Source organism: Parasteatoda tepidariorum, chromosome 1 (assembly GCF_982258835.1).
Source record: "Parasteatoda tepidariorum strain Cologne lab strain chromosome 1, Ptep-v5.0, whole genome shotgun sequence".
In the NCBI taxonomy this organism is placed as follows: domain Eukaryota; kingdom Metazoa; phylum Arthropoda; class Arachnida; order Araneae; family Theridiidae; genus Parasteatoda; species Parasteatoda tepidariorum.
In genome coordinates, this window is record NC_141755.1 from 102,439,593 (window position 1) to 102,466,491 (window position 26,899).

Consider the following 26,899-nt stretch of genomic DNA (forward strand, 5'->3'; position numbering starts at 1 on the left):
TAAGGGAATAATTTTAATTTGAGTAGAAAAACTGTTTTCTGCCAAGAAACAATTATTGTGAGTAATCATCGGCGTTGGTTAGCGGTACCAAGTGTATAAATAATCTGAAATCTTTTTGGCAAGAATCCTGTTGTAAACTGATTATAAAAATTGAAAACACTTAAAATATCTGATCTGTACGTTTCTCTTGGGTTTGTTCTAAAGTAATATCTAAAAACTTTTTTTTTTTCCTTTCATCTTCTTTTTGCGTTTCCTTTCCCTAATATCTTAATTTAGCATCTTAATTATCCACCACACTTTTTTGCACTCACTTTTGTTTTGTGGAAAATAGTCGTTTAAAGTTTACGTTAGTACAGGGTTCTGATATTCACTGACGGAAATTATTTTGCCCCGATTGTTAGCTTTTTTGCTTTCTGATTGTTGTGTGCCTGATTGTTGTACCAGAACATTTTCAACGAATAGAAAAGTGAGCCAAAATGGTTGCTTTTTAAAAGATAAAATGGACTTTTCGATTGCTAATGTCGAATGCTGTAATCTCTATCATCAAATTAACTCTAAAGAAATATTTTGAAACATTATATATTAAGAAATATTAAAAATATTTTGTACCTATTAAAACTGCACCAATTATTATACCAGAAATGCTCATTACCAAAAGTATGTATCATTGATGTCAATACCAGTACTTTTCATGGTAACCTGTACATTTTCTTTGTTTATTTTTTGTATTAGTTTATAGGTACTTTATTTCAATCAGTACTTATTACCAAAATTAATAAAAGCGTGGAAAATAGTTTTAACGTTCTCTTGAACGAACTAAATAACTCCATTAATTTTGACCTTTTAATACACATCTTATTATTTTACTTCAATTAGTAATTTACCAAAATTAATGGCGTCATTAATAATGTTAGTGTTTCTTGTGCTTATTCCTAAAAGAATAAGCATAAAATATTTATTAATTATTATCATAACAAATTAGTGCTTATCAAAGATGTACTGCACTTATTTCATTTATAACCTTATAAATTACCATATAATAATAATTTCCCCACTCTATTTACATGGATTTGTATGAAATCGCAGTCACCCACCGTGTGGGAATCATAGAAACAAAGATGGTTCTTCTTGTTTCTTCGTAGTAATGCAGAGGAGATGGATCTAAAGGAATTATAGGAAGTTCATGATGCCATGACCGGCGGCCACTATAAACAGCACCCCAAAAGGAATCGGAGATCTTGACCTAAAAAAAGAAAATCAATGAACAACATTTCCACCAATATTCTTGTAAGTAACTCTCCATTCATTTACTTGTTGTTTTTTTCCTCATTAATCTTGCAAAAAGTTTTCAGATAAGAAACACCTATTTATTTTAACTATGGAATAAAATTTAAAAAAAATGCGCTTAAAGTATCCGTTGTAGAATTTCTTCTGCTTGACAAAACGATCAAAACGATATACGTTCTTGAATTTTTGATTTTTCTGACCAAATCATTTTACTAATGATATTTATGCGTCTCGCACTTTAACGTAACATATATAAATAACAGAGGTTTGGAATTTTGTTTTAATTATCAGTTTTAAACTTTTATTGCCGATTAAGTAAGAAATACTCAAAACAAATTTAGGCAACAAACTGTTTTGCAATAATTGATTGCAAAATGCAATAATTGATAGCAAAAAGGGAAGTGAACTTTAGCATATTTTTTAGCGAAAATATCTGTGCATAATTAACATTTAGGCATTATGTCTAATGCAAACGTAAGAAGCTTGAAAAACAATCGATTAATATCTTTATTTTTTTATGTGCATTGGAAATTTGAGTATTTCCTCCTCTAATAATGAAAAAAGTAATTTACAATAAATTGAAATCTTTTTTTAAGTGTTTTAACATCTTTAGTATTTCTTCATGTTATGATCTTTTTAAAAAAAGAGAAACATATGATATCGCAGTTATCCATATGCTTTAACATCTTTAGTATTGCTTCATGTTATATTTTTTTAAAAAAGAGAAGCATATGATATCGCGGTCTGGATATGATAAACAGTTATATATATGGATATGATAAACATATGATACTTTAACATGTTGAGTATTTCTTCATGTTATGATATTTTATAAAAAAAGAGAAACATATGATATCGCGCTATGGATATGATAAACAGTTATATATATGGATATGATAAACATATGATACTTTAACATCTTGAGTATTTCTTCATGTTATGATATTTTATAAAAAAGGAGAAACATATGATATCGCGGGTATCCATATACTTTAACATCTTGAATATCGTATCATGTTGCGAATAAAAAAAATGTAGAGAATCGTTTGAAATCCTGCTTTTTTAACAACTTCACATCAGTGTCTTGAGAATTTTTATTGTTAAAATTTTTAAAAAAATAGTACATATTCATAAAGAGTGTATATTTCTTTTTTTTTTTTTTAAAGAAGAAAAGAAAATTTTTTAAAGTATGTAATACATGAACGGCGTATTTAAATGATAATGAAATTTCAAAACTCATTCTTATTCAATTCGACGCTTTCTTTGTTGTATTCAAATTTTTAAGAAGTGAAAAAAAAAAGGCTGTCAATATCAAAGATAAAAACTTCGTCCCAATAAAAGTTTTTTTTCCCCTCCAGACCTCCTTAAAATTCTTCCCCACTCTCTTGGTTTTGAACACGTAGTCAACTGAAATTACGACACCAGCACACTCTCTGGATGAAAATAAATCCGACTTAAAATAAAAATAAAAAAATGATTGTAGAAAAGTGGTTTCTTCCCCGGGGTAGGAATGTTCCCTTCGAGGGGTTCTCGAAAGGGTAAAACGATGTTCAAAATAAAAGTTAGAAAATAAAACTCTACAGATATAATTTTTATCTTTTTCGCATAGAGTCAGACATTTTTTACATTTAAACAAATAACCAGAAAAAAAAAGATATTAATTCAACCAGAAAATGTTTTATTCGACTGAACCATAGAACCTTTACAACTTTTAAAGCAGCCATTTAGAAAGTTTCGAAATTATTGATTCTATATATTGATTCCATTATTTCTCTTAAAACTATATCTTTTTTTAGAAAAAAACGAATTTGTATAACTTTTGATGTAGTTAATATTTAAGTTTCCAAAAATGTACATTTTTATTTCCGCAACCTATAATTATCTCTTATTTATTACCGTCGTTGAACAGCCGACTCGATTCTGAGTTAACTAATGTTCAACTCCACGGCCTAGTTATTTTGAACTCAATCCAGAAGACAAGAGAACTCCTGGATGATCAAGTATTAGGAGAAAATTGCTGGGTGATCTTTTCGATGGAGCTAACCCGCATTCGCGAAACATGGGGAGGAAAACCACAAAAACTTCCCACGGCTTGTCTGACGGCAAGGGGACTATAGCCCATGATCAGTCTACCACTGAGGATATTTTACGTCTCCACAATGGTCGGTGAGAGCCGGGTGCGGAATTCGTGTCAACCAGCAATCGCTGGGATTCGAACCCGGCTCATCTCATTTGAAGGCGAACGCTCAATTCTCTGAGCCACCACGGCTCAACTTATAATTATTCAATGCAATGTGATTTTTCTCATTCTGCTCATATTCATATCTATTATGTATATAATACAATCTCTTATATCTTACCAATAGGGTGACTATTTCTTTACCTAAGCTGTCAATAAATACACAAGTGGACGACCTTTGTGCTAAAGTACAAAACTAAGGCAAACAACGTTAAAGAGCACAAAAATATTTATAAAATACAGACAGCTGTTTCGGATGCTCAAAGGGCAACCTTCATCAATGCAACAGAAAGGGAACATCAGTGCAACATCTTTCTGTTGCAATGATGAAGGTTGCCCTTTGAGCATCCGAAACAGCTGTCTGTATTTTATAAATATTTTTGTGCTCTTTAACGTTGTTTGCCTTAGTTTTGTAAGTTGTCAATACTTGAGACCTTTATGTAAACGCGTTGGAACTGTTGTGAAGTTTTGAAATTTTTCAAATACTCTCACATGCTTAAATAACTACATTGATTTTTGGTGAAAATTGTACTTGGAACTAACGAAAATAGGTTTATTGTTGATATTGTTCTTATTATTTTTGTCACAAAGTTGTTTTAATGTCAAATCGATAGAATGGAAAGTATACTTTTTCTGCGGTACGGTCCCGCTCCGCCACAAAGTTTGAGGTCGTTTGCTTTTATGGAAACTAGAGTAGCGCATTTTAAGAAGGGTAGCTTCTCCTCACTCTAGGGCTAACACAATAGACTGAAGAAGATTCCCTTTCTCACCCCGACCAGAGCCAGAAACTGTCCTAAACAGTGACCCACACCCCTACTTGAAATAGGTATACCTTGTTACCATAGTAACCGCCACGGATCCAGGCAAAAGACTAGGGGAGTTCTTACTTTAAGCAAACTATATGGTGACAACAGATCCAGTGAAGAACAGCTGTCGATTGAACACCAAGGATTTTTATTTCATCTTTAGTTTGATGTAGCACTGCTTAAATGATGCATACAAATCGTATAAATGGTTTCTTTTACATGTGTAAAATTCGCTCTTTTGTATGAATTCATGTTTTGCCACACAGTGTCTAGCCCAGGGATGGGCAAACTACGGCCCGCGGGCCAACTGTGTCCCGCCGAAAGGTTTTATCCGGCCCGCGGATCGAATTTTAACTTGCCGATCCGTGTCAAATATAAACAATACACATCCATTTTCTTGTCGACTTTGTTTAAAGCTATTTCTGTTCTTTCTTTTTTAACAAAGTACTGATGACATTTTTACTTTCTCTATTTTTGTTCTAAAAAACATAAATTGATGGAAATAGTTAGCACAAACAGCTTCAATTGGTAAATAGTTGAAAGCAGAAGTTCTTTATAGAATAGCCATAGATTGGCTCCCACTAGCGTGAAATGTACTTCACATGTGGCAGACTGCGCATTTTAATCTCCAAGAAGCGGACAATCTTACAATCATCTGAAGCAGTGGTTTCTAAATATGCCAAAGTTTGAGTTTTATAAATCATTAGCAAACGTTAGTTTCCAAAATCTAATATTTCGTGCCCAGAAAATCAGTGTTATGTTTGCTTAATCTTATGTATGTAAGCAAGTGTTTTCAACTATGAAATTTGGAAAAAATAATTTAAGAAGTAAACTAACAGACAAGCATTTAGCCTCGTTCCTTAACATATGCACATCTCACTTCGAACCTCAATTTAAGGAACTTTTAAAAATGAAATCGCAATTTCATTCATCTCACTAAATATTTAAATTAAAACTTGTATATCTACTTTTTTACTATATAGTACTACTACTATATAGTTTTTACTTGGCCCACCAAACATTTTCTCTCTCGATTTTTTGCCCTCGATCAAAAAAGTTTGTCCATCCCTGGTCTAGCCCTTCAGTGGTGACACCACGAGAGAGTTCGATCTATATTTTGAGTTAAATTTTGTATAGTTAGACCTGAAATATTATACTAATTTTTAAGACACCATTCACTCAGGAGGTCAGGGGAGATTTTAGAGCCATGATATTTCAGAGAATGGAGCGTTCGCCTTCCAATGAGGTGAACAGGGTTCGAATCCCAGCAATGGCCGTTCGATACGAATTCCGCATCCGGCTTGCACCGACAACAATAATGACGTAAAATATCATAAGTGGTAGACGGATCCTGGGATAGAGTCCCCTTGTCGTCAGGCTAACCATGGGAGGTTATCGTACCTTCATGTAACGCAAATGCGGGTTGGTTCCTTAAAAAAAGTCCTCTATGAAGGCAAATTTCTCCCAATACTTGATCCAGGAGTTCTCTTGTCTTCTGGATTGGGTTAAAAATGACAAGTCCACGGAGTTGAACATTAGCAGTCGTAAACCCAAAAATTGGGTCGGCTGTTTAACGATGGTTATAAAATAAAATACTAGAATCAAAAATGTTGTGAGAAGCCTCAAAGAGGAGCAACAAATGAATTATTTCCTTAAGGTGAATAATTCATTTTGGTGTAGGTGAAATTTTTTTTTACTTGTTTGGTTGGAAAAAAAACATTAGGTAAAAGGAATATAAAATAAAATAAAAATTTCATCTAAAATACTCCGATCCAAAAAATAAATAAATTATAACCAGAAAAGAGAAATAGGTTATTCATGTAGGTAAAAGACACCATTAATGAACAAAATATATTAACATTCTTTTATTAGCTCCTTGAAATGTTAATTAAAAAGTTTTAGAAAGAAAAGTGCTTCAAAATTCTTCGCGTGAAAATTTTTTTAAAAGTGGTTTATAAAATGAAAAATGGCTCCGTTCACTTTCTTTCCTTTCAATTTGTTTTCCTTTTATTCAGATTATAGTTCGAAAAATGTTTTTTAAACATCGTTTGCATTCTTTTATAATAAAATATGCCTCAAGTTTTTCTTTCTTTACATACGCGTTCCATTTAGGCCTCTTGAGAAAAACTACTTCAAATGCATGTTTTTCCTTCCTCGTTTAAATTTTTTTCAGAAATAATTTTTCCCGATTTTAGAAATGATAGAAACGTCATTACAGAAAGCAATGGAACTAATAAAGACGAAAGCTAGATGATATTGAAATTTAAATATTGCTTAAATATTATTGGCAAAAATAGATATTCCATGATAAGTTATGATAGATCGCGAGGAAATAGCTATATTTAATGATAAATTATGATATATCCGCAGAAAACGTCGATATTTTAAGATAAATCGTGATATTTATCTATTTCTTCAATTTAACCTGTTAATTCTGTCCATTTTGCTAGAACAAAACTTCGTGTTACGTTTTGTGTCGTTGCGCAAGAACTCTAAGATTAAAAAACTTAAAATTACAAAAGTGTGTAAAAAATATACAAAGAATATCGTGGAATAAAAAAAATTAATTTGTTCATTAGTTTGAGAATTAACTTGCACTAAAAAGCAGCTGCTTCGCATTCCACCGAAAGGACGATAAAAGGTTGAAACTTCTTTATTCTTATTTTTCTTTATGAACTTATTATTATGAATATCACTTTTTTTTAAACTTTAAATAATGACTATAAATCTATTTTATTTTATTTTATGACCGTCGTTGAACAGCCGACCCAATTTCATGGGTTTACGACTACTTACGTTCAACTCCGTAGCCTTGTAATTTTGAACCAATCCAGAAGACAAGGAAACTCCTGGATCAGTACCCCCAGAGGTATTGATTTGTTGTGGGAACATGGAGGACTTTGAGACTCGACAGATTTAACGTGCATCAGTCACCATTTACTACACGGGGAGTCTTCGGCCGGCGAGGATCGAACCCACGACCTCTTGGATATGGGCCCAGCGCCCTACCGACCAGGCTATCCCGGCCCCACTATAAATCTATTGTTTGTATGGAAAGTTATTCACTCCCTCAAGATTGTTTTTATGCATATTAGCGTTAGAGTTCATGTGACTCGTGTTCATAATACCCGCCAGGTGTCGCTGTCGAAAACATCACTCAGAGCGATAGTGTGAACAATACATATCTCTGATAAGAAGTAAACGTGTTTAATCATGAGCCGGGATTTCTTGGTTGGTAGGACGCTGGACTCACGCTCGTGAGAACGGACGTTCGAATACAGCCGGGGGAAGATCCCCCCCGTGTAGTAAATGGTAACTGGTGCACGTTAAATCTGTCGGGTTACAAATTCCTCCATGTTCTCATGACAAATTGTATCTCTATGGGTATGCGCAGAAGTCGAATTCTTGGCCATAGATGGGGCCACTGGAAAACAGGAACAATTGCACCTCTTGCCTTAATTGCACTCCTTACCTTGCCCACTATTGATCTAATAACTTCTAAAATGAATGAATAGATATTAGAATTTTTAATATTAATATACCATATAAATTGACAGTTGTATAAGTTTATTACCGTATAATCTATTTCTACTGATAAAAGATAAGGTAAAATTAACCTCTTAGCAGTATATAATGGTAGTCAGATAAACTTAATTTCGGTTCCGATAAAGTGAAACTATTTCAGCTGATTTCGTAATTGTAGAATAGAATTAACAACCCTTAGTTGGCTTCTTCTTGAAGTACGTTCTTAGCTACCTTAAAAGTGCTGATTCAGCGAGTTAGAAGGAAAAAGTTTAATGATCGGTCAGTTATAGAATTTTTAAGAAATATAATTCATGGATTGGGTTGTGTTAAAGATAAACATAGAATTGTATTTAAAAAAAAAACTTTGAGCATCAGGTGATAATGCCAACTAGAAGTATTCCAACGAGAGGGAAAATGAATTCCATTAAATTGCTTAAAGTAAGGAAGAATAATTGAACCAATTTCGGAACGGATGGAATTAGAAAATTATTTATCTCTAGCGGAAAGAGTAAACAGTTCTTTGAGATTTTATGGTCAGTTCATTACTTCGTCCATTATAGGAAAGAATTTCGATGAGTTTAATAAGTTTTTTAGAAGTATTTCACCGAAAAATGTCTCAATTGCTTGAGGGGGAGTTAAAAGCTATATTGGAGAGTTGGGCAAAAATTTTGTCGATTACTTGTAATCATGAATACAAGGTAACCTAATTCTGATTACAGCTGAAATCGTGATTAGAACAATCACTGTAATCAATTACTTGTAATCGTGATTACTTTACTCTCGATTACAGTAGTCGATTACAAGTAATTGCTTACTGTAATTGAAATATGCAATCGATTATATTTTTGCTCAAATCTGATGTAATCCAAAATTATGATTACTTGTAATCGAAATTACCTGTAATCGCGATTACAAGTAATTGATTGCATAGCAGTAATTAGCTGTAATCGATTATTGTAATCGATGCCCATCAGATCTGATATATTGACGATATGAGAAAACCAAACAGAAACATGATGAAAGGTTACAAAAAGTACTCATAAAACTAAGAAGGCAGCTTATGGAAATAAATCCAGCTTATTTAAAACTTAAATCCATGACAGTGCTTAAATCAATGACGTTTTACAATAAAGCACCGCAAATGTAAATAAACGTCTTAGCTCAGAACATCTCGGATAGATGGCAGCACTACTCATCCGTGAAGTCACTTTCTCAATTTAGACATAGAATTGGAGGGGAAGGAAAATTTTCTCTCCATCATTGTACCCACGGTATTGCTCAGCGATGGACCACGGGACTTTCGATTGTACAGATTTTTAGTACGTATATTGGATGTGCTCGGTGGGTCATAGCGGAGTCGGGGATTGAACCCCGGACTAAAGTCTGATTCTCTAACAACTGGGCTATTCAGTAACATTCAGGTCATATAGAATTGATTTTTTCTCTTTCTCTCTCATTATCGTTTATTCGCTATAATGGATGTTTATTCGCTTTTGATGGATTATTTTCAAAATTATCTTCTGTAATAGAGCAGCTGAGTTTTATCATGAGGTCATGTACAAAAGTAGATTTAATAGGTACAAGTATATGTATGCAAGTATAAGTATCCAGTTTTATCGGGAGGTCATGAAAAAACTGGGCTAACATTGAAGTAATAATATAATGTTTTAACTTATTTCACTTTTATAAAAATTCAAATAAGCAAACAAACTATTTATAGCAGGCCTACTATATATTTTAGAAGGTTTTAAAAATATTTCATTTTGTCAGTTTTTAAAGCACTCTAAGTGCGATGGATTATACTAATTTTCTTTTTATTGCATAAGACAATCTTTACTGCACTATAGCATTTTGAAAAATAAAATTTTAAAATAATATTTTGAGGAGGACAATAAGTTAAGTGAATTTGTAACATATAAGAATTGATTTAAAATTTCCACTTAGTTATTAACTTAAAATCTTGGTAGTTAGTCTGAAATCATGCTTTATATACCAACGTTAGGTTGATAAAAGTGAATCTTTCTCGAGTTGAAAACAAGCTAAAAGTTTAACATCTCATTTTTGTTGAATACTATCTATGAGGAATGACATCTAATGGATGATCACATAAAAATTTTATTTGATAAGAAGTATTAAAATTCATCTCCTTCAAATAAATCAGCAATAACACTAACATAATGGCTTGACTATACATTATCTATAACCTCACATTGTTGGAACCTTCGAAAACCTCTGTCGCATTAGCTCACTTTGATGTTATTGTTTCATTCCTATGAATGATTGAGTGCTGAAAATGCAGCCTCTCCTGATTTCACTTCCTCGACTGTCCTAATTTGATTCCACTGTTTTTCTAGCTTTGTTTTTAACCATCATTTTATTTCGAAAACCAACGGCAAAGTACGAAATGGTTAAACATTTCAAACATCGCTTAGACAAGGTCAAATAAGAAACCACCAAAATATGAAAGGTGGTTGTTTTATGCTTTTAATAAGTATGATCATTATTTATTAGTATCAGATTAAAGTAATTGTATTTTATTTTATAACCGTAATACCGTATGAATACCAAACCGTATAACTGTATGTATTTTATTTTTCGATTTACGACTACTAATGTTCAATGCTAACTTTAAACCTAATCCAGAAGACAAGGGAACTCCTGGATCAAATATTGCGAGAAATTTGCCTTTGTGGAGGACTTTTTGATGGAACTAACCCGCATTTTCGTTACACCGAGAGAAAAACCACGAAAACCTCCCCTAGTTAGCCACACGGCAAGAATGTCTCTAACCAGTGATCCGTCTACCAATGAGGACGTTTTAAGTCGGCAGGTATATACGTGTCGACCTCATTGAGAAGTAATGTAATTGGTAGTTGATAAAGGTAATGCAATGTAATTCGTATCGACCAGCCATCGCTGGGATTCGAACCCGGTTTATTTCATTGGTAGGCGATTGCTCTATCCCCTGAGCCACTACGGCTCAAATGAAATTATTTCATAACCGTCGTTGAACAGCGAACAGAATTTTTGTGTTTACGACTACTAATGTTCAACTCCGTAGCCTTGTCATTTTGAACCCAATTCAGACGACAAGGTAACTCCTGGATCGAGCATTGGGAGAAAGTTGCCTTCGTGGAGGACTTTTTGATGGAGCTAACCCGCATTTGTGTTACATGAAGAGGAAGACCACGAGAACTTCCCACGATTAGCTTGACGGCAAGGGGACTCTAACCCATGATCCGTCTACCACTGTGGATATTTCACGTCAGCGCTGTGATCGGCGGAAGCCGGATGCGAAATTCGTATCGACTGGGATTCGAACCCGGTTCGCGTCATTGGAAGGCGAACGCTCTATCCCCTGAGCCATCGCAGCTCAAGATGAAAGTATTGTCATGGTTAAACAAGTACTTTATTTTTAGTTCATACTTTAGGTAGCTTTAATTATTAATAACTTCTTGGTTAACTCTCATAATAAACTTGCCTGCTATCCCCTGCACTATTTTTTTTATTTAAAAGTTTTTATTGCAAAGCACGAGTCTTATTATTTTTTCACTATGTCGACTCCATTTACATTTTTCATAAACTATATATTTAAAGCTTGACTATATTTTTCAAGCTTGAATTAAGTTGCTGGAAGCACTTGACTTATTATACGTTCCTGCAGTAGATTTATCCCAAATGTTGGTTGTCGTCTTTCATTAATGTTTCTAATAAAGCGATTAGCCCTTTAATAATAGCCCCCGTAGAAATACTTTCCCTCACGCATAGCTTAAAATGCATCCGCTGCCCTATAGGCAGATTGGGTCGTCAAAATTATTCCATTTGAAAGGCCATTAAACTCTCAGATTTCCATTTGAAAGCTTCTCAAAATAGTACAGCGATTATTCCATTTTGATATCCAAATAAATGGATTAATTGCAACCAAAACTTCAGAAGATATGAAATTCCTCTCGCTTTTAAACTGAATACTTTTTTTCGAGTGATCCATTTTATTTATGCAATAAGCATTTCAAAATCTTTGATATAAATATCATTTTGAAAATTGAGTTGAAAAATATTCAGTGTCAGCTTTATATATATATATAAAAAAATAGAAGTTCTGAATAGGACTATCAGAACTTTATCTTTTTAGAATACTTGAAAAATACTTTTTTAAAACTCTAATTTTATTTTACTATTTTCGTTTCGTTTAAGTTTATTATTTATTTCTGACTCATTTTTTGTTTGTTTGTGTAGGAAAGGGATTGAAATTTAAATTGGCGATACAAATTCAGCCTTTGGCTGTCATAAAGCGATTAAGTCTGGTAGGGTCCTCTAGCACAGGACTCCAGTTAAAATGTAAGTATTCTAGCTAGTCAAAATGTGGTCGTATTTTTAGTGATGAAAAATGCACTTTAGTGACGATGATGTGATAAATGCTTAACAAACAAATGCTTAAGAATCACTGGGCTATCTGTGGGAGGTTTCAATGGTTTTCCTCTCCATGTAACGCAAATGCGGCTTAGTGCCATCAAAAAGTCCTCCTCGAAAACTAGTTTGTTCCCTTGACTTTTGGGTTGGGTTCAAAATTGCCAGGCTGCGGAGTTGAACATTGATAGTCGTGAACTCAGAATTGTATCGGCTTGTTCAACGACGATTATAAAATATACCAAAAAAAGTCTAGGGAACATGAGGGTAAAGAAAACCGGTTATCCCAACACTGATGTTTTTCTTGATCTATCCAAATCGGACAAAAAGATATGGAATAAATATTTAAACATCTATGAGTCTTCGATCTTTATCGATATTTAATATCAAATCGGATGTAGCATATACATTTCGGACATTTACTGAATGGATTGGGCTGGGATAGACTGGTTGGCAGAGTGCTAGACACATGCTCGTTAGAATAGGAATTTGAATTCATCCTCACGAAGACTCCCGTGTAGTAAATAGTGACTGGTGCCCATTAAATATGCCTAGTCGCAAAGTCCTCCATATCCCCAAAACAAATTATACCTTTGGGGGTACAGAATTGGAGATTAATCGTTCTCTGGTTCAGATCAAATTCACAATTCATGGATGAATGATTGGATGTATGAATGGGTACACCCTATAAACGGGTGTGACAGAACTCTAATTCTTGGCCATAAATGGGGCCACTATATATATATATGAAAGAAAATAGAAGAATTCAATTAAAAGTGAGGAAATTAAAATTTGATAAGTTTTATAAACTGTACATTAGCTACGCGTATAGAATAAGATGTTAAAAAAAATGAAGAGAAAAATCTAAACAAGGAAATAAATAAATATGGAAAAAAAATTAAAAGGAAAAAATTTTTTGAAAAAACATTTAAATTTGTCAAAATTAGAATCCTTGCGGATATTATCATGGGAGTTGATGATAAAATTTCATATTTTCTTTATTATTTTTTCTAATTTTGGGTAATTTGTAATTTTTTTAATTATATATATATCCTGAAAAGCACCTTATTTTAGAATTATAAAAATGTTTTATGTGTAAAAACGTTTCACATTTTCCTTTAGCTCACAGCAAAAGCAAAAAAATTATTCTCAGCCTATTCAAACATGTTTTTGCTTGCTTTTTTCATTTACAAGTGAATAAACAGTATTTTTAGAGGTTAAAAAGTAAATTTTTTTTTAAAATTCAGCCGAACAGCAGGATAGAAAAAAAAATCCCACAAAAAAAATAACCTTAATCATTTCTGCATATGGTGAAAAAAAATAGAGAAGTTTTTATTCTTTTCCTTTCCAACAGTTGATATTTTTATTTGTATTTTGTCAAAATATGCAAAACATTTTCCCATTGAATAACAAAAGAATGCCTGGTCGAGTTTTGTCATTCTGTTTGTAAGATTTAATCAAATTTTATCTGCATGCAACTTCTCGCAGTTGATTAGAAATAAATATTGAAATGGTTTGTTCTACCTCAGGTTGCACCCCTCTGATTGTTCTTTTGTTTGTTCATCTTTTACTCGAATCACATTCAGTTTTCCTTTACGATTGGAAAACGGATAAATTAGATAGTCGAACATAAAGTTTCTTTTTAGTTCTTGTTTGTTGAGGAGAAACAATTTTATTCGATAATATTAATCACATGGTATTCTAAAATAAGAAAACAAACAATTAAAATGCTTTAATTTCCAAAATAATTTTTAAAGTTATTTCCTTTTCTTACATAAATTAAACTTAAATTTAGATTATTTATAAAATAAATAAAAAAATACTCAAAATATGTACCGCTACTTCTAAACTTTTGAATAAATATTACAGCACTATTTTGATAACATTCTTTGTTTATTAGCACGTTCCTATATAATGTCTAGTATTGCTTAATTTTATATAATACTTTTTTTCAAACAATAAAATGAAACTTACAATTAAATAATATTCTAAAATGTATAGACTTTTTTAAAAAAAATTAAAATTACACTTCAATACATCTAAGAAAATTCCATATATGCTATGTATATTTTAAGAGTTTTAGTATAATTAATTTTGATGTGAATTCTTTCTTTTTTTTCTTCTTGAATTAAAAATATGGAAGATGTCCTAGATGATGAATCTTTTCTTATTTTTCCAGTTTTAAGTTTAAACAAAATGAGATATTGTTGATGAATAAAATAAGATATGTCAATGCAATAGGTGATGAAATTTATACGAAGCAAATATGAATCAATATTACTAAGTGAATTAAATACGACACATTAATATATTTGCTCTCTGCAACATTTTCCTTATAAGTAGAGTGAAAACTTTTGAAAATAATTTTACAAAAATCTTTTAAATAATTATTTATTATGAAAAAAAATATATAATTAAGGAGTTTTCTGTAATTTAGTGCAGAATGATATTCCATTGCGCAATGTCATGCTTAAAAGAAAAAATAAAAAGTGACAAAAAGTATGAATACTATTATTTTTACATTTTCTTAGATTCTAATCTATTTATCGACATTTGAGCACGGTTGTCTCACCGTAATGCACAACTTTCTCATAGAATGTCGTAGGCCATTAAAGCAAGGGGTGCGATTGTTCTTGCTTTCTTGTGGTGCCATCTATGGCCAAAAATTTGACTTCTGCCCTACCCATACCTCAGCCCCGCTTATAGGGCGGAACCATTCACACATCCAATCATTCATCCACAGATCGTAATTTTGAACGAAAAACGAACGGTCGATCTCCAAATCAGTACCCTTGGAGGTATAATTGATTTTGGGAACATAGAGGACTTTGTGACTCGACAGATTTAACGTGCACCGGTCACCATTTACTACAAGGGGTGTTTTTGGCCGGCTGGGTTCGATCTCTCGTTCTCACGAGTTTGAGTCGAGCTCCCTGCCAACCAGGCTATCCCGGCCTTCTCATTGAACAACCAGGTGAAGGATGTTAACCGGTTTCTGGACAGGAGAGAAAAGTGAAAGGACATCTTATAAATTTAGAGTCCCTGCACTCTTAGCTTTCTAAAAATGTTTTACTTTTGTTTGTGTCCTAGCTATTTACAAAGTTACAGCAATTTTTGTTAAAGGTGATAACACTGGATTGACTAATTATTTAAGTCTTTAAATGCGTTTATCTAAAAATCAGATTTTTCGCATTTTGCACCCCCTAAACACGATATTTCACGTTGTTTTTAAAAGAAAAAATTTCCAAGAGTGCTTAAAATTATAGCACACATGTTTTGAACATCTGACTAAGAAAAAAAAAATATAATTTCATTTTTTATGCGTGTGTTTTCACGAAGAAGAGTACAAAAAATTTTAAAAATGTGCTTTTTTAAATACATTGTTCTCTAAATCAGATAATATGCACTTGATTTTAGTTAGTTAGTTATAAATTTTTTGCTATAGAGCCAAAGAAGGCTATACCGCGCTCAACACTTGGTCAAAATTAAAACTCTGTTTAAAAGTTTTGGAAGTATCCAGTGTCTTTAAGATATTCAAGAAGGTTTCTATGTGGATTGTCTCTAATTAAAGTCCATGAAACCATGGTAAATTATTCTATTTAGGTCTGAGAATAACTAATGTCACCATTAAATCTCATTTATTTTTCCCCATCCATTGTTATTTTTAACATATTCCTTTCAAAAACTATTTCTTTCTTTAAATAATTCATAGAGATTTAACTTTTAAACAATTTCTTTGGTTAAAAACTTCTTCAAAATAATTTCTTTCATTATATAATTATTATTATTTTTTAATTTCAAAAAATGGAACCCAAGTGAAGAGCCAACCGCTACAGTTTGATATCTAGAGAGATATAAAAAACATTCTTTAATCCCTGGAGTTTTGCATGGAAGCATTTGGCGCAATCATTCCATGACGAGATAATGTTCGAATTTAAGAATAATACAGTTGCTAAGTAAACCTTGAGAAGGGTTGATAGGAGTCCCATTTTTTTCTGTTACGGGAATTCGTGATTAAGTTCTGTCCTTTGACGTTTAGTACTTCTCATTTCCTCTTTTGATAGCGTTTATGTTTTACCCAGAAATTGTTGCAGCAACTGACAAATTTTGAAGTTAACATTTCTAGATATAATTCCACATAAAGTTAATTTCCATAGTTTAGGATATAATTTTTTTTTGAATAATTGAAAACCATTTCGATTAAACTTTGGATTATGTATGTTACCGTTAAAATGTGAAATCAGTTATTTCGTAGAATAACTAGACAAGTCAGTTAAAGTACATAAAGTTATTGAATTCTACGATTTAACTAGGTATTCTATAGAATAACGATTACTTGATCCTTAAAGTATGAAATACGGCACTCGAAATGTTCTTTGAATCGGTTCTAGTTGCTTTTAGTCAGTTTTGAGCCGTTTATAGCTGCTTTGCAATGATGTGTTGGTACGCTTCATTCCGTTGTTTTTAGGCATAAAATTTAGACCGTGTACTTATGTTAGTGTTTTTTATTTTGCATTATTGACAAATATTTCTGTATAAAATAAATAATAAAAAAATAAATAAAATAAATTTCAAAGTTATTTTATTTAATAATAAAATTGTTAGGTTAAATAACTTGCTTATTTTTCACTTTAACAGTCAATCATTAGTTATTTCATGGATTAACTAGGTAAGGTCTTTCATGAAATAACTAGATAAGGTCTATCTTTAGTTATTTCATGGAATAACTAGGTAAGGTCTAGCCTTAGTTATTTCATGGAATATTTAGGTAAGGTCTATCCTTAGTTATTTCATGGAATAACTAGGTAAGGTCTATCATTAGTTATTTCATGGAATAACTAGGTAAAATATGAAATTAAATAAAGTACAGCACACGAAGAGTTCTTTGAACCAATTCTAGCTACTTTTTGTCAATTTTGAACTACTCATAGTTGCTTTCCATTGACGTGTGTTTGAATACGCTTCATTCTATTTCTTTTAGATGCAGAATTTAAACGGTTTATTTATAAATTATATATTTATATTAAATTATATCATCTGCTTTTCCGAATTATTTATCAGTGAATCATCCTCAATAGGGATAAAATATATTTCTCGAAAAATTTTAGATATTTGTGATCGATTAATTTATAATAAAAAAACTTTGAAATAGTTTATTTTTCTCTTTAACGGTCTACCATTAGTTTTTTTTCATAGAATGACTAGTTATATTATAGAATAACTAGGTAAAGTATGAAACTTTTCATCTATAATGTACTTTAACTGACTTGTCAAGTTATTTCATGAAATACCTAGTTATCTATGAAATAACTGAATTGAATTGAATACAGGATTTAATGGCACAAAATCTAAAGGAGGACGTGCTACGCCAAACAATATGAGAAAATAGATCAAAGCTAAAACATATTACACTTTAATTGTCGTGAAATCCAATTCGATAAATTTGTATTAAGTAAGTGAATAAAACCATATAAAATGTATGGACATCTATATAAAAGACTAATTATGTAAAACTGTACGAATATGGTAAAATATTTGTAGAAGTGAATAAAATTGTGAATGCGTTGAAACATTTATATGCAGTTAAAAATACCAATGGCACGTCAAAACGAAAAAATGTTAGGATGATGAATGTCATCCAACAAATCTTGTACGTATAAAATGGAACTCCCAAAAAAGGTAAAACGTTGTGGGTTAAAACATGGACAAATTATTAAAATGTGATAAATGATTGGAGGAACATTACACGTATTGTATTAAGGAGGAGGTTCTCCGAACAGTAAATGAAGATGGGTTAACCGGGTGTGACCGATTCTCAATCTAGTAAGTTTAACGTCTGCACTACGCAGGAGCAGCACAGGCAAATGGTTCAAATTGGTTTTAACACTATGTAGCTTATTGAAAGTTTGGAGATCCCACAAAAAATAATTTAAATGAAATGAAATAACTGAATCTATATATAGTTTCAATGATTCTTATTACTCCTTCTCTTTTCTTATATCAAATAAAACATTGAGAAAAGCAGAAATATTTCTTCTTTTTAGTATCCACACGAAAAACGAAGTATAACATTTTTATTTAATTTTTTTTCTTCTCGTTTTAAATCTATTAGTTTTTTCTTTTTTTAGAAAAATGGTGGAAATTTTGATGAGCGATAAAAAAAAAAACAATAAAGTATGCTGCAACATTTAGGAAACAAATTTTAGTAAGCACCCTAGCTAGTTTGGAAAGGGTTGAAATGATGGTGGATGATACGTTCCTTTTGGCGATATCATTGCATATATTTTACTTCTGGCTATCAAGAAACGATCCAATCTTTATTGTCATCCAGTAAGTACAGTTAGTTAGTTAATTTATAATTCTAGAGTAAGAACAGAAAACGGTGCTATACCGCACCATTAACTCGGTATTTACTGATTCCTAGATCTTTTAAATTAAGTCCTTAGGCTTACACTTATTCAAATCTTCCACGCTATTATAAAATCCAATGTCTTTAAAGTAGAAAGAATCATTTTATTTTATATCGGTCGTTGAATAGCCGTCCCAATTTTTGCGTTTACGACTACTAATGTTCAACTCCGTAGCCTTGTCATTTTGAACCCATTCCAGAAGACGAGGAAACTCCTTGATCAGTGCCCCCAGAGGTATTGATTTGTTATGGGGACATGGAGGACCTTGCGACTCGACAGATTTAACGTGCATAAGTCACCATTTACTGCACGGGGAGTCTTCGGCATGCGGTGATCGAACCCACGAATTCTTGGATATGGGCCCAGTGCCCAACCAACCAGGCTATCCCGGACTTAGAGGAAAATATTATCATGAGATTTAGCACCAATAAGTAGATATAAAGAAGGGGTACTGGCGGCCAAAATAACATTGTCTTTTATGTTTAAATTTGTGGCACTGAGTTAGAATGTATTTATTTCACAGTTAAAACTAAAGCAGTCAGGTGAAAGTTCGCCTGATAAAAGGCGCAAGTGCGTAAACGATTCAGTATAATTTCATATTTCTTTGGCAAAGATATTCGCGAAAATGGATCAATTTTTGGTTTAAAGATGTGCAATTTGCTGTATGTTTCATCATTCTAGTTAGTTCGCCATCTTGATTGTAAAGTAAGACTGACTGTGTTTTTAATATCAGAATTAGTTAGTGGTCTATTAGCAAGGTTTTTAGTGACTTTAGCATACTCGTCGGCATTTTCGTTACCCAGAGTACGAGTGACTAAGAATCCAAGATCACAGAACAGTATAACCTATGTACAGAATTTCATACGTATGAATTATATCGCTTATGATAGAATGTGACTTATAATTGATGTTCATTAGGGCTGACATACAGTTTTTAGAGTCTGAATTATCATTATATATATTATTATTATATATATATATTATCCGTATTATTATCTTTAGAGCCTGTATACATTATTTTTCATGTGTTTGAGTGCGACTATACACCAAAGTCAATAAAATTGCAAGCACCTCACATGTAAAAGCCAAACACTCTGGTTTGAGTTTTTCACTGATGTATTTAAATTTGTGGCACTGAAGTTAGAATGTGTTACAACCTTGAAAGTCAGTTGGTACAGAGCTCCAGTTGAATTTCTCTAGCTAATCAGAAAGCAATCGGAATTTCATTTGACCTTAAATTCTCTTTAATTATATAATATCGCGGTGAACTCTATCGTTACGAACACGAAAGCCAAGTTAATGAAAACGTAGTGAGGTTGTTCCAATAAAAACTTTAGCCAAACAACTGCAAAAATACTCTTTTTTTTATCAGAAATATATATTGAATGTCAGCCATATTCTATTTGTCCTTTTCAGTAAGAGACAGAATTCTATAAATAGAAGATTATTTTTATTGAATGGGGGCACTTACACGAAATGTCAACGCATCACTCAAAATCACTCCTTTGAAGTGTTCTTTCACAAACCAATAAATTCGGCATTCCTTTTTAGAACGGAAGACGCAGTTCTTATTCTGAGTTTATTCAATCATTGTTCATAAAACAAAAAATTAACGGAACAACCAGAATATCGCGAGAACTTTTTAAGCGAATTTAATATTCTTTGGATAAACGAATTTTTTTAATTATATGCAAAGATAATTCCATGCCAAAAAATAAATTTTAAGTAAATATTTTTTATTTACTTTATTTAGTAATAGCGGAAAAAATTTTGAATTGTAAGGTATACAATTTTTTACATCATTTTCAAGTACCTAATTTTAGATGACAAAGCACAAAATTTCGGTTGATTAGTTTTCCTGAGAAATCTAATTTTAAAAAAGTCACGCATTTAAAATTCAATTTCCCTGGAATTATTCAACCAATTTCTCTCAAACTTTGTATTTTGCCATGTAAAATTAGATGCTTCAAAATTATGTAAAAATTTATATACCTTATAATTTAAAAGTTTTACGACTGTTAGTAAATAAAATAATAAAAAATTGTAAATATTTACTAAAATTTAGTTTTTACATGGACCTATCTGTGGACCAACAAATTTTATAAGTGTGGTTTTTTGTCAACATTTGTTTAATTTGCTTTTTAAAACTTTTCGAGACATAACGAAATTATCAGAGGTTTAAACTTTGGAGCACCCTCCTGGCCTAACTAGGGGGATACTATTTCACAGATTGTGGCTATTCCCTATATTTTGGGGGTCAGAAATTCGAATCTATCGAAAAAAAAGTATGTTTATTGAGAGAAAGTACATAATTTTTTAACTGATTTCGTAACTTAAAATATCGTTTGCACTTATTAATTAGAATATTTGAGATCACCTCATCGAGCCATTAAGATTGAGTCCGAGAACGTTAAAATCTAAACAATAGATCAAAAGTAATTCAGGGTGGTCCTTTTTAGACGCACTGTACATTATTTGTTTTTTTCTTCAAATATCTAAAAGAAGTGATGTTTGCTTTGAATAGAATAGGTGTCTCAAGACCTAGTGTGTATCAGTCCCTACTTCTGCAAAGAATAAAAAAATTGCCGAAACCATGGTAACGGAAAGATTGAAATCACATAACCATAAGATGCTTATTATTTCAACAAAGAGTATTATTTTAACAAAGAGTTGATTCATTGTGTAAGAAAAGCTTATGTAAAATAAACGCGGATTCACTTCACCGACTGAATGAATTACGCGTTTGAATAGTCTTTCTACAACTCTAAATAAGGAGAAATTAAAGGCAATTGAAATGAATGGATGGTATAGATTGAAGTGTAAATTCATAAGATTGATTGCTGTACATTTGGATTGCCATGTGTTGTCTACCAGCAGCATCATTTTCATTTCTGAATAATACTGATGATAGTTAAATCTTTATTTTGATACGTTGTGCCTCGTTTTATGTGTTCGTAAAGTCGTCGGGACAAGCTACAAATATTAATAATAGAAAGAAATTTGAATTATTTTTTTCATTGATTTAATTGTGTCGCTATAAGGCTATTAATGTGCACGATTGTGTAGATTTATATCGATTTATTAATGCTCGACTTTTTTTTTTATCCCGTAAGATTAAGCTATGCATTTTGATATCAGAGACTTAAAAATAAACGTGGAATTTCTTTTAATTCAAAATAAATTCATAAATCTTTCGTAAACATTTGTAAGAATGAATTGGAATCATTATGAATTTCATTTTGTTTTATGACTAGAAGTTTGTTTCTTTATTTATGCTCAAATAAATACATTGAAGCTAAAAAAAAAAAAATGGTTCGAAGTGATGTTTATCATTGTGTGGGGTCGCCGTTGTTGTCTTTAATGCTTTTTCCGTGTTCTCAACTACTTTACGAAGGCTGTTTCATTTATCTCTCAAAAACCCTTTCGGGTACATAAAAAATATCCAACATTTTTTTCTTTTCTCAACATAAAAACAAGTACTCTTGCTCCTTAAAAAAAACTTACCTCATAAATATCTTTTTTTTAATTAAAGTTCTCTTAAAGTTAATTAGTTTAAAATGTCGCTTTCAGGTTCGGGTATTAGCATTTTTCCCGAGTTCTTCAGAAATGATCGTTTGTTGTTGTTAGTGTTAAAGTATAGTAAAACATTACATCTTCTACATGTCTATTAAAATAAATGCCTGCTGGTTCCTCCCATATGAACATACACAGGATTGCAATTAAACTTTGGCACTTTTCAATTCAAATGAACATTTAAAAGAGAAGACGATTTAAATACAAATAGTGTTTAGTTCGATAAGTAATTTTTGACATAAAAAAGTTAATGATTTAAAACAATTTCTCGTGACTCCTTAACAAAACTGTTTAATAGGGATTTAACAGAAACATGATAGGATATGGGATTTTTAATGAGGATCCGGAAATAAATCTTTAAAATGTCACCAGCTAAAAAAGAATAAAAGGCATAATAGTATTTACCTGTAAATTATTTATTTATCTCTGACTGAACGGTATTCTTATTCTGTTAAATTCTGAGGCTAGAAATGTTTGTCGTAGCTATTTGTTGTAGTAATCATAATTATTCCAAACTTTTTAATTTACATTTTGGACCGACGAGAGTACAATGTAATGAAAAATTTGTTAAAACAATTTTTTTTGAAATTTAACTTTTACATTTTTATTTCAAAAATATATATAGGAATTTCACCTTTCTGTTACATTTTTATCGGAGTAATTAGTCTGAAATTATAGTACAATTTTTCAATTTGTTGGATTAGTTAATACTCTTGACAAACTTATAGTTTATATCTTTCTCATTTGACATTTTACAATGTTTGAATGATTTTCGAAACTTTGTTCCAAAAAGTTCCACGAGGTCATTAGCTAAACTTTTTTGTGTTGTCTTCTTTCATGTTTCTTCTTTCGAAAAAACCTGCCCCATTTTGCCGTATTGCAAAGGTGGACTAAATATACCGAAAAACAAAAAGTATGTTTTTTTTCATGTTTTCGCGTTATTTTGTAATTAATTCGCGTCATTTTGTAAAAATACTTCAGAAATATAATTTGCTTTTCATTTTTAATATAAAATTACGAAAATTATTACATTTTCAATGTTATATTTAATTATTTAATCGTACTACATTATTTTTTTATTTTTGCTCGCCATATTTCAGCTGCCATTTTGTTTTTTTGGGTATTTTTAGTGCATTTCAAAATTTCAACTATGAATTCAATTTACCTGCACATGAACACCCCTAAATTTTGAAACAAATTTTATCGAAATTTTGGCCACGGAACCTTGGATGCTGGCCCATTGTGCTAAGTAGGAAGTAAGGCTATCATTACGGTTAACCCAAAAAAGACGCTCAGAGAGATTTTGCATAGAGAGTGTTTTACATTAAACGTAACTCTAAACTTATTTCCTACTACTTTTTATTTTATTATCATCGTTGAACAGTTCCACTTTCCAGTTTACGGCTACCAATGTTCAACGCCGTAGTCTTGAATCCAATCCAGAAGACAAGGGAACTCCAGCATCAAGTATTGGGAGAAATTTTGCCTTTGTGGGGGATTTTTTGGTAGAACTAACCAGAAAGAAAATATATTGGTATATACATGATCATTCTGTTAATTTGTTAGCTAGTTTTTTTTTTACGAACTCCTTCATTTTATTACTTTAGTTATTAAGAACAACAACTTTCTTTTATAGGTGTGACGTTAATCTCTTTGTTGATTTAAGAAATAACTGTAAGTCGAACTAAAAATTGCATAAAAAAATTAAATGAAAAAAATAATAACTGTACTAGATCTATTGAGAGAAACTCTGTGTTTTGTCCCCCGGATGCTATGATTTTTGGAAATAAGGCGATACAGTTTAAAAATGTAAGAAGAAAGTTGGCGAATTTTTTTTTTACTATTCTTATGATTTTTACGGAGCTGAACTAATACCTCCTAGAAGAGAGAAGACCTCACTGGGCCCATGTCCAAGAGTTCGTGGGTTCGATCCCCCCCAGCCGAAGACTCCCCGTGTAGTAAATGGTGACTGATGCACGTTAAATCTGTCGAGTCGCAAAGTCCCCCATGTTCCCATAATTCAAACCTCTGGGGGTACTGATCCAGGAGTTTCCTTGTCTTCTGGGTAGGTTCAAAATTACAAGGCTACGGTGTTGAGCATTGGTAGCCGTAAACTCAAAATTGGGTCGGCTGTTCAACGACGGATATAAAAAAATAAAGAAAAAATACAAGATATTGTGAGGCGTGGTGGCTCAGGGGATAAAGCGTTCGCCTTCCAATGAGGTGAACCGGGTTCGATACCCGCATCGATGGCTGGTCGATACGAATTCCGCACCCGGATCGCACCGACCACAGTCAAGACATAAAATATCCCCAGTGGTAGACGGATCATGGGTTTGGGTCCCCTTGCCGTTTGGCTAACCGTGGGAGGGTTTCAAGGCTTTCCTCTCCATGTAACACAAATGCTGGTTAGTTCCATCAAAATGTCTTCCATGAAGATAAATCTATCCCAATATTTGATCCAGGAGTAATTTTGTCTTCTAAATTGGGTTCAAAATTGCAAGGCAACGAAGTTGAACATTAGTAGTCTTTAAGCCAAAAAATTGGGTCAGATGTTCAACGACGAGAATAAAACATGAATTTCGATCATTTAGTAGTCCAAACGTAATGACATATTTTTAATTACTTCCACTGCGCAGTTTATGTTCGTTAAGTCGGGAAACTAAATTTATTCGCTCAAAGGCTTTCTTCTAGGATGTATTGGCAGAACACAACTCCGCATTCTGCTACAAAATTTTTCCACAAAAAATTCAGTTAATATTAGGTATATGTACAGGTATAGTAGGTATAAAATAGAAAATTCCTGATGGTATATTTGAAAGCCAGATGAAATCCTCTACAAATTCTATATCTACAATGCGATAGAGTTACGGTAAATAACGCATGACACTGTATTCAAACTAATAACTAAGTTTAATGGAGAAAAAAAGTGAAATGTTTTAAATGTACTTAAGGATTTTTTGGGACAATTTAAGAACTTTGCAAACTTTAATTTTTCGTGCTCATAAATGTTTCATAGACACTTAAATTTAAATAATGCTAGAATCTACCATTTAATAAATGCTTCATAAACATTACCTTCTAAATTGGGATTTCGCATTTTACTGTTATTTCTAATTGAATGATCTTTTCTGATGTACGTTTTTCATTATTTAATATAATATGATATTGTTATTTAAATGTTTGTTTTCTCTCATTTTTTTACAAAAAAAAATATTTCTTTTCTTAAAAGAGAATTATTTTACTTTTACATTAGTAATTTCAAAAATTAGTAACATGCTTTGCTGAAAACATTGATGTTATTAACACTCAAAACAATCTTTTTTCCAGATATTCACAGTAGTACTACTTTTATATGCAATATCTCTCTCTGCTGTAACATTATCTGGCAATCAGTTTACTATTATGTTTGTTACCAATTAGTATTATGTATGTAATTTCATGCTGAAAAATGAACCATCTTTGAAGTTATATTTATTTACAACATTAAAAAAGAACAATATGATGTTTATTACATTGCCTTCACTTGTTTTTTTTTTTTCCTTTCGAAACTGTGAACTGTAACTTCTCTAAGACTAGAATGCAATAATTTTTAGAATGCATTTATATAGAATTGGTTAAAATACTGACGAAAAATTAGATCTAACAAGAATATACTCAGTTATAAACATCGGTTGAAAAGTGCAGTTGCGGGGGTTACAATAAAAAAAAAAAAAAAGTGCTCCACAAAAAATAGTAACATCTTAAAAACTACTGTATGCAATTAGTCCAAACGTTTCAATTAGATAACATCATAAGAATAAAAAATGCATTTTGTTCATTCTCATTTTATATTTATTAATTATTTTTCTTTATCTGAAAAAAAAAACTTAAGTTTTTTATATATAATGTTATGCAAATAATAATTGTATTTCCTTACGAGATAAGAAATGTTCTTTCTTTTTCTTATTAATATGTGGAATGTTTTTTTTGGGAGGGGGGAGGGGGTTAAGACTAAAAAAAACGTATTTATTTAAGCTCTATAGCTACATAAGCACAACAAAAAAAAAGGCCTAAGCTCATCAGATAATAAAATAAATAGAAAATAAAGAACAATATATATATATATGCACCATAAAGTGTTTGTGAATATTTTTTGTGATCACATTAAATGATAAAATATAAAAAAAAAATAAAAATACATATTTACTTAATAATACATGCATTTCCGTTTCAGAGCCCTGAGAATAATTTTAAATTCTAAGAATGTATATGATTTTTACAAATTATAAGTGATCCAATGGCTATCGAAACCTTACATAATGTTAAGCCTATATTTAAATATTTTCCATATTAGTTCATTTATTTTTTAGGACTTGTGTGATTGTATCTTCATTGCAATGAATAACAATGTGTTTGTTTTTAAAAACGTTTCGAGTTGTGAGTTTAGGGGTGAGTGAAGAGTCAGCCAATTGCATTCCGGAGAGCAGGCTAATCACAAATTCCCCAACAGATATTAATTAAATGATTCCCCTTTCTTTTCATTTCGTTGGAATGTCTCTGCGTTGTTTCATCTTCCTCCCCTTCCCCCGCACCTCTCTCTCTCTCTCTTTTGGCAAAAAAGATAACACACACACTTAATATTTCTCAATGTATTTCAAATACAATTAATG

General features: G+C 31.7%; 1 long non-coding RNA gene across 1 annotated transcript; it reads left to right on the top strand.

The window, feature by feature from the left end:
* The first annotated feature begins 1,155 nt into the window (after positions 1 to 1,155).
* Positions 1,156 to 25,758, top strand: LOC147816653 (uncharacterized). The gene is made up of 2 exons (XR_015435784.1): positions 1,156 to 1,287; positions 25,578 to 25,758. It is a non-coding gene; the product is annotated as an uncharacterized LOC147816653 (long non-coding RNA).
* Positions 25,759 to 26,899: the final 1,141 nt, after the last annotated feature.